Source organism: Pieris rapae, chromosome 7, assembly GCF_905147795.1.
Source record: "Pieris rapae chromosome 7, ilPieRapa1.1, whole genome shotgun sequence".
NCBI classification, from domain to species: domain Eukaryota; kingdom Metazoa; phylum Arthropoda; class Insecta; order Lepidoptera; family Pieridae; genus Pieris; species Pieris rapae.
In genome coordinates this window covers 8,811,790-8,822,125 of record NC_059515.1, presented here as the reverse complement: position 1 = coordinate 8,822,125, position 10,336 = coordinate 8,811,790, and the positions used below count along the sequence as shown (strand labels likewise).

At 35.5% G+C, this 10,336-nt stretch overlaps 1 long non-coding RNA gene across 1 annotated transcript; it reads right to left on the bottom strand.

The window, feature by feature from the left end:
* Positions 1–5,304: 5,304 nt before the first annotated feature.
* On the bottom strand, positions 5,305–8,461 carry LOC123689361. Its single transcript, XR_006750351.1, has 3 exons — positions 7,996–8,461; positions 6,019–6,317; positions 5,305–5,355 (listed from the first exon to the last, which is right to left on the bottom strand). It is a non-coding gene; the product is annotated as an uncharacterized LOC123689361 (long non-coding RNA).
* Positions 8,462–10,336: the final 1,875 nt, after the last annotated feature.

Here is a 10,336-nt window from a genome sequence, read left to right as displayed (position 1 = left end):
AGTAATTTTTTGTCATGCCAGTTACGTCTCAATATTTGCCTTCACTATATAAGGTGTTAATTCTAACATAAACAAGAATAACATTCAGACATAAAAATGAAAGTAAAAAGAGTGTGTGTACTTGTGTACACGCGTTAGAAATAATATATAGTATAATAATAGTATACTTCTTTGGTGTATGGCAAAAAAAATAACTAAAATGCAGTAGTGATTAACGATAAATATTAAAATTAATCAAAATATTTAAAAAAAAATAAACTATTAGTAAATACTATCACCGTCGTATATGAAATTGATTTAAAAACACCAAAATAATTTTTATTTATTCACATTGTTTAATTGTACTGTTTCGAAATACGTGTTCTTAATATTAAAATACTAGAATATACAACTTGAACATAGTTCGATTTCCATGCCACCTAGACTTAACTTTACGATGTCGAATTTAGGTGTTGGTGTGGGCGCGCATCGAAATATTATCACATAATATTTCTCCATCGCGCTAAAAAAAGTATAACTTCAAAAGTCACTCGTGCACAGACGGCAATTGAACCGACGACCCCATAGTGTAGCGTCGCAAAACCAATAATACTTTATAATTATTTATATCAATATATAATTTTATACACGAAACACTTGTTATAATATAATTATATATATAACAAGCTGCCCCGGCGAACTTTGTTCCGCCTTAATGGCAATAAATAAGCAGTTTGTTTTTTTTATTGGAAAAAATACAAAAAAATTAAATACCTACATTAATCATTCATTATTATTTCTGTATTTTAGTACATAGGTTGTTCTTCACTTAAGTACCTTGTGATACACGACATTTTTTGTTTTATTATCAGGCGCAAAAACAAACAACGCTGATGGTCTTCCGACCCGTGAACATGCCACGTATAATTGACCATGGGAAAAACATGAATGTTCTAGATTTAAACCACAAACTTTTAAGGATTGGCCTTGTGATTTGTTGATGGTCATGGCAAATGCAAGACGTATCGGAAATTGAAGTCTTTTAAATTCAAACGGCATATCGGTTGGGATCATCGGGATCCTCGGAATAAGAACTTCCTCACCTTTGAGATTTCCTATCATTATCGTAGCGTAAATTACATTGTTCTTCAATTTTCTAACCACCAAACGCATACCGTTGCAAAACTGTGCAACGGTTGGTTTATGTTTCGAAGCATGATTACTACGGAGCCAACCTTTAGGCGTAAATTGTGCGGTGGTAAGCCAGGCACGTCCAAAGAGTTTAAAAATTCAATGGGATAGTTGGTGGCTTCATCTTCATTTGTGACGCAGTCAATAGATTTGAATGAAGCATTGTTCCAATGATCTTATTTTGAATTATGTAGTTCAGGTCATCTACATCTTTATTCTTAGCCGCTAAAATTGCTCGCTCACTCAACCATTCATTATTTTTGTAGTTAGAAATAATGTTTGGAAACACATTGTTAATAAAATCGTCTTTTGATTCCATTCATCGACAGGTACTTGACCATTACCGATAGTCAGCAATTGCTCCGAGAAATCTTCAGCAGATGTATCATTAAGCAATGTAACTCTCATGTTTGTTGTCAGCTGCAGTTTCTTCACATAGCGCCATAGGTTTGACGACTTGAGGCAAGTGTTTATTTCGTCGACAGCCGTAGATCTTGGAATTACTGGCAGTATTTGGCGGAAATCGCCAGACAGTAAAATCATTGCTCCTCCAAAACATCTTGAGTCATTGCGTAAATCTTTTAATGTTCGGTTAAGTGCTTCTAATGCACGTTTATGCGCCATTGTGCATTCGTCCCAGATGATGATTTTCGATGCCGCTAAAACTTTTGCCATTGCTGAGTGTTTTGCAATATTACACGTTGGTTCTTCAATAGTTTGAAGATTTAACGGTAATTTTAATTCTGAATGAGCCGTACGGCAACCTTCTAACAATGTGACTGCTATTTCAGAAGAAGCAACTGCAACCGCTATGTTGGATCTCGCCCGAACAGTTGCTAAAACTAATGACATGAGGAATGTCTTGCCATTTTCATCATCGTTTGCCTTCATTAAAGTATCATAAACTTGCTTTTGTTGGTAATTCAACAGGGTTACATTCGTTTGAACTACTAAATCTAATTCCTGGTGATCATATTCACGTTCCCGCTCCAATACTCGATTAAATGCGTCTTTCGACAACAACAACAAATAGAAACATTAATCATTATTTGGATGAACTGAATACAAACGACCATGTCGAGTTTTATAGTTCTCTTCACTGTTTATACGAATGGGCAATGGCACTATCATTACATTTAATTATTTATTTAATAGAAATATTTTGAATATTGATTTCTTACAAATATCAAATTGTCATATATACGTCATTACATAGCTGTCATTATACGTCAATTACATAGCTATCATTTGCGTTTTATTATTCTTTTTTGTTATACCACGTTTTATAGTGACTGACGTTTCATGTCAAGTCCCACGGGAACGCTGCCGAACGGGATAAAAAGTATCCTATGTCCGTCTCCTGGCTCTAAGCTACCTCCATTCCAATTTTCACCCAAATCTGTTCTTCCGTTCTTGAGTTATAAGTGGTGTAACTAACACGACTTTCTTTTATATATATAGATTTTAACGCTGAGTTAAAAAGTGAAATTAATAACACATCGATCACCGTCTGCCAAAAATCTGTTTACAATTCAGATTTAAAAACTCACCGTAAAGCTTATGATTTATTTATGATTGATTGATTGATTGACGAATCAAATAACATACACGTAGCCACAGATGGCATACAAAACATTATTGAAAATAAAAGATCAATAAAAATTAATTAAAACGTGATATTAGGTATCAGGTTCGGTTGTGCTGTGATGGTGTGAAAGTGAGAGTATGTTCGTGAGTGTGTTGTGTAGAGTTTGCTCAGAATGCAGGTGATTTAGCTCTATAGATATTCGTAATAAATAAGCATATTCCGTATAAGTGATAGCTTAAACAAGTCAAGGCAGTGGTCGTTGTATGTCATAAATATAACACAACAAGCTGCCCCGGCGAACTTTGTTCCGCCTTAATGGCAATAAATAAGCAGTTTGTTTTTTTTATTGGAAAAAATACAAAAAAATTAAATACCTACATTAATCATTCATTATTATTTCTGTATTTTAGTACATAGGTTGTTCTTCACTTAAGTACCTTGTGATACACGACATTTTTTGTTTTATTATCAGGCGCAAAAACAAACAACGCTGATGGTCTTCCGACCCGTGAACATGCCACGTATAATTGACCATGGGAAAAACATGAATGTTCTAGATTTAAACCACAAACTTTTAAGGATTGGCCTTGTGATTTGTTGATGGTCATGGCAAATGCAAGACGTATCGGAAATTGAAGTCTTTTAAATTCAAACGGCATATCGGTTGGGATCATCGGGATCCTCGGAATAAGAACTTCCTCACCTTTGAGATTTCCTATCATTATCGTAGCGTAAATTACATTGTTCTTCAATTTTCTAACCACCAAACGCATACCGTTGCAAAACTGTGCAACGGTTGGTTTATGTTTCGAAGCATGATTACTACGGAGCCAACCTTTAGGCGTAAATTGTGCGGTGGTAAGCCAGGCACGTCCAAAGAGTTTAAAAATTCAATGGGATAGTTGGTGGCTTCATCTTCATTTGTGACGCAGTCAATAGATTTGAATGAAGCATTGTTCCAATGATCTTATTTTGAATTATGTAGTTCAGGTCATCTACATCTTTATTCTTAGCCGCTAAAATTGCTCGCTCACTCAACCATTCATTATTTTTGTAGTTAGAAATAATGTTTGGAAACACATTGTTAATAAAATCGTCTTTTGATTCCATTCATCGACAGGTACTTGACCATTACCGATAGTCAGCAATTGCTCCGAGAAATCTTCAGCAGATGTATCATTAAGCAATGTAACTCTCATGTTTGTTGTCAGCTGCAGTTTCTTCACATAGCGCCATAGGTTTGACGACTTGAGGCAAGTGTTTATTTCGTCGACAGCCGTAGATCTTGGAATTACTGGCAGTATTTGGCGGAAATCGCCAGACAGTAAAATCATTGCTCCTCCAAAACATCTTGAGTCATTGCGTAAATCTTTTAATGTTCGGTTAAGTGCTTCTAATGCACGTTTATGCGCCATTGTGCATTCGTCCCAGATGATGATTTTCGATGCCGCTAAAACTTTTGCCATTGCTGAGTGTTTTGCAATATTACACGTTGGTTCTTCAATAGTTTGAAGATTTAACGGTAATTTTAATTCTGAATGAGCCGTACGGCAACCTTCTAACAATGTGACTGCTATTTCAGAAGAAGCAACTGCAACCGCTATGTTGGATCTCGCCCGAACAGTTGCTAAAACTAATGACATGAGGAATGTCTTGCCATTTTCATCATCGTTTGCCTTCATTAAAGTATCATAAACTTGCTTTTGTTGGTAATTCAACAGGGTTACATTCGTTTGAACTACTAAATCTAATTCCTGGTGATCATATTCACGTTCCCGCTCCAATACTCGATTAAATGCGTCTTTCGACAACAACAACAAATAGAAACATTAATCATTATTTGGATGAACTGAATACAAACGACCATGTCGAGTTTTATAGTTCTCTTCACTGTTTATACGAATGGGCAATGGCACTATCATTACATTTAATTATTTATTTAATAGAAATATTTTGAATATTGATTTCTTACAAATATCAAATTGTCATATATACGTCATTACATAGCTGTCATTATACGTCAATTACATAGCTATCATTTGCGTTTTATTATTCTTTTTTGTTATACCACGTTTTATAGTGACTGACGTTTCATGTCAAGTCCCACGGGAACGCTGCCGAACGGGATAAAAAGTATCCTATGTCCGTCTCCTGGCTCTAAGCTACCTCCATTCCAATTTTCACCCAAATCTGTTCTTCCGTTCTTGAGTTATAAGTGGTGTAACTAACACGACTTTCTTTTATATATAGTAAGAAATTAACAAATAAAATTACTAAAAATAACCAAATTAAATTACACGAAATTAACCACAATTTCAACAACAATAGTAACGTCCTATATCTAGTGCGAGCGTCGAAGAAGTGCGCCTGACTATACAGCGCGCCGTGCTTATATAGCCTGAAAACCAGTTTAGTCCAGTATACCCCACTGCTACACGTCACTTGACTTTTTACAGCTTATTCGGCCTCTCCTGACGACGGTGCGTCCTCGCCCGTGTGATGATAGGCAGGTTGGCATGTTGAAACTTGACCTGCTGATGACTCTTGTATCACGTGCGGTGGTTGTGGTGAAGGACTATCGTCATCATCAGCGCCACCTAAAAATTACATCATTTTTGTTATTATAACGTTAAATTAACATAACTTCATCGAAAGTAAGAGCGCATCCATTACTCTCGACACAACATTAGTTCATTTTTTTTTTATTTTTTTTACATAGCAAGAGCGTCTCCATTGCTATCAACAGTAAGAGTGACTCCATTACTGTACATCACACTAAGCAAGAGCGACTCCATTGCTTTAACAGTAAGAGCGACTCCATTACTGTACATCACACTAAGCAAGAGCGACTCCATTGCTTTAACAGTAAGAGCGACTCCATTACTGTACATCACACTAAGCAAGAGCGACTCCATTGCTTTAACAGTAAGAGCGACTCCATTACTGTACATCACACTAAGCAAGAGCGACTCCATTGCTTTAACAGTAAGAGCGACTCCATTACTGTACATCACACTAAGCAAGAGCGACTCCATTGCTTTAACAGTAAGAGCGACTCCATTACTGTACATCACACTAAGCAAGAGCGAATCCATTGCTATTGATAGTAAGAGCGACTCCATTACTATCACACAAGACTCCCGCAGGTCTTTACCAAAATAGGTACTACCTATATGATAAGCAGTCCTAATAAAATTACAGTTCTCACAAACATTTATCAACATACATAAGTTTTGAAAAGGCAAGTAAAAATTACTTACTCTCAAAGAATGCGGCACACACATCAGGGGTCCATTCCCCGCGCCAGGGCAACAAGTATTCCGCGGCAGCTTTACCATAAGAACCAGCGACTAATTTTAGTTCATATCTGTCCTGCCACAACGTCGCTAAAACCACATATGGTCCGCGCATACAGGAGTCTAGCTTACCAACAGCTTGGCACAAATACAAAATCGCCGCCATTGAAATGCACACCCTTGCGAGTCAACCTCGCAATGCACGATGTCTTCATATCTTGACCATTGCTAATGACTCGGCATAGATACTCGATCTCCGTAGTCTGAAAGTTACATTTTTTTTTAAATTAATGGAAAAGCCTGTCTGGGTCCCTTACTCTTACCCCCATCTCTGACACATCATGTAATGTACCTAAACCCTCTTCTATTGTTTTACTAGGTAATAATACGTCATATACACAATTACAACACACAAGGGCTCTGCCTGAATCTATGTAAAATCGTAACGTATTTGATATAATTCGTTGATATACAACCTGTGCATTGCCTAATTCTTATGGCATCTTTATGTACTCATAGTGACCCTCAGGTGTTACGAATCTCGGAGTGGTGTCGATGTTTTTTATTTAATTTTATCTGGTGAAAGCCAGTAGCCATATCAAGGTAAATATAATAGGTAGCTTTACCTAGCCAAACAATATGGTCCTCAATTAACGGAAGCGGGTATTTTAAGTGTCTTTGAGTTTTAAGTTTAAAGTCGACACAAAGCCTATCTGAATCGCTTTTTTTCTTTACAAATCTCTATCTCTAATTATTTATTGATTTAACACATCTTTTATGATATCTCTAACGCGTAATTTTTCATCATACGACATTTTATAAGGGCGGTAAACTATAACTAATTTAGCCTACCGCTCGACTCGGAACGCTGTCGAACAAAACAGTCCTCCGTTTTATGTCCTACCTTCTTACAAAATGTGCAAATAATTTTGATATTAGAAAACTGCCTTTTTTCTAAACTTGAATTGTTTGTAGATTGAGTCTCTGGTGCGGTTTCATACTTAGTTTTTTTTTTGGACACAAAATTTGTATATGACCAATTTCCCCAGATGAAAAACAGTTAATATTACTGACTGACTGACTGAAAATTATCTCGTTTTCGGGAATTATTTCGCAAATTTTAGTTACATAAATTACAAAAATCCGCCACATATGAATAGGCATGCAAATGTCATCTTATATTTTATTTATTTGATCTATTGAATAACAAGACTAGTTATCAAATCCCACATTTAGAAAAACACATTTAGAAAAATGACAGCGTAGAGCTAGTTAGACACCAATATTTGTAAAAATTCCTATCCAAAAAATACAACGATTTAAACGTTAGGCTTATTTTTCTTGTATTTAATAACATCTGAAGTGATGTTCCCCGCGTTAATTTCAAATCTATGATCTAGGTAGTCGCCTACGATATAAAAACACCTTGCCTTTAAGAACCCAATCACCTTCCTCTTGAAAATATTTGTCCTTTTAACGTGATTTTGTATTATAGAGCGCGGTTCTAGGGGCTTGGTATATAATGAAAGGAATTTATCTAAGCCTACCGATGATAAATTAGCACTAGTCGCGGCGGCGCGAACTTGTGGGTCCTTAATACCCCAAATAACTACTGCGACAATTAACTCTTCACTCATTTCTCGTACAACACGCAATACGTGAGATAACTATCAGAGTCTGTTGTCATTACGTCGAATAAAATATTTGCTATGTCTACTCGCTACGGAAAAAGCTATTTAAATTCTCTCAACTATGATCATTACTAAGCCACTCATTTAGCCACACTTTAGCATCCCCTTTCAAACAATATCCAATCAGAGATACACACTCACGGTCATCCCAATAATTAGACAACCGCGCAGAGTCTTCCTCCTCACACCATATATCGAAATATTTGAAAGACGGATCAAAATTAGAAATATAAATGGAGTTAGATCTTACCAGAATTGTGCTCAACGCACTTACTAGTTTGTCGGTCACCTGATTAAGTACCAGATCAGTGCTTGACTCGCATGCGCTGCTTGAACTTGGCACCGGAGCGTTCTCAGTACCATTGTGCGAACCGTCAGTACCAGGTGGTAACGAGTGTCACTTAAGGAAGAAAGCAGCAAATCCGATGGTGTTGCGCATGTCGGTGCAAAGGGCCGATCCCCTCGCGGTGGTGTTGCTGAGCACTGTTGTGGTGACACCACTGGTGGACATAGCTCAGTCGCTTGCGTCGGTTGACGGTTTAATATCGACTGTAACGTTTCTTCAAGCCCAGAGACGGGCACACCGTCTTTTTTTTACGTGTTCACCGCCTACCCTCCATTATTTTTATTAAACGTATATCACTCGCGTTTCAAACTGACTAAAATAAAACCACGTGGGCGTTAATTTAAACTAATCAGAAATGAGAACGAATCCCACTACTGAAGTAAGAAATTAACAAATAAAATTACTAAAAATAACCAAATTAAATTACACGAAATTAACCACAATTTCAACAACAATAGTAACGTCCTATATCTAGTGCGAGCGTCGAAGAAGTGCGCCTGACTATACAGCGCGCCGTGCTTATATAGCCTGAAAACCAGTTTAGTCCAGTATACCCCACTGCTACACGTCACTTGACTTTTTACAGCTTATTATATATAGATAATAAAACTACAACGGAAAGGGCCATCAGGAAGAAAAGCGAGGTTGCCCTCTTGCACGGTGGGCCGACGAGCTTAAGGGAGTTGATGGAGAGCATTGGCAGAAATATGCTCAAAACAGAGTGAGCTGAAGCCCATTGGAGAAGGCCTATACTCAATAAGAGGCCCAAAAAATAGATATATATGTATATATTCCATGCGTGTGTAAATTGTAAATTTATCAAGGAATAAATGAGGCTTAGTAATAATAATTATGATTATAGTAACTATAATATAAACGCATCAATAAACGCGCACATGCTCTTGTTAATGATTTAATGTTGAACGTTTTCTTTCCACACTAGCCTAACATTCTCAAAACTACAACGTGTAACTCATAGAAGTATGCTACGAACTACTGCATAAGAATGTTTACCTACGAAGCTGTATAATAAATTACCCACAAATATATAAAAATATTACTTCTTTCAATTCATTCAAATCGAAGCTAAGTGAATATGTTATATAAAATTACTTTTAATTCATTTCTAATAATTACTTTTAATTGATATTTCATTGATTACTTTTTAGTTTATTGCATTATTATCTTTTTATTATGGTTATTTTAAGAGAGAAGATAATGTAATGTTAATCTTAAGTGTTATTCTCATATAAATGACATTTTTGTCTTTCTTGAGAAATAAAGTGTTTACACCTGTAAAGTATCAGTAGTTTGTCAAGTATCAGTAGTTAGTAGACAGCTCTATCTAAAATACATTACATTTATAGATGGGACTAAACATCACGATGACATCGTTGCCTTCTTTGAATAATTAATCATTTTTTAAATCGAATGTATTTATAGTTAAAGTATTTGTGTTTTGGACAAAAGCAAAGTTGAGAAAAATAAACAACAATCAAATGAACGGAATTTTTACTTTGTCAAATGTTTTAACATAAAAGATCCAAATCTATTTACGGCTTCATAAAACAATATTTGTGTTGAGGTAGATTGGTAATTTTAGAAAATTTGTACTTCGAGAAAAATAAACATTAAGGATTGCCCACATTTATGTTAATTAAAAAGTATCATAGCATAATAAATAAACATGAAAAATAAGCCCTGAAAATTTATATGGGGAAACAATCCTATAAACCTACACATTAATTCCCACAAGGGTTTTTATTGTGTATTTACGGTAGCCCTCGCTAATTATGAACTCCCCTGCATAGCATACGATAGATATATATTAATAATAATATAATTTTTAGAAACTTATTAGTTGATCGATTTTAAAAAGAAGCAAATCTTTTATAAAAAACCTTTATTCATTATTAAAGTACATATTTTGGGAATTTATTAGGATTTTTTTTAGAAACAGGCACCAAGAAGTCGTCTAACATTTTCACGTAACAGAAGCTAAATAAATGTAAACTTTCTTTTGAGACACCTGTTATAAAGATGTAGTGGGAAATGTATTTCAGGAGCCTGTGACATCCCAGCATCCAACATTCTACCAGTATGTGTTCCCAGTTACACACAATAATATAAAATAAAAACTAAAAGGATTTTTTTTTTTACTTCATCATAATTGAACTTTATAAAAAGTTCGTATTTAATTAAGAAAAAATGTGTCATAATTTCTATGAGGTTGAATTTTTACATC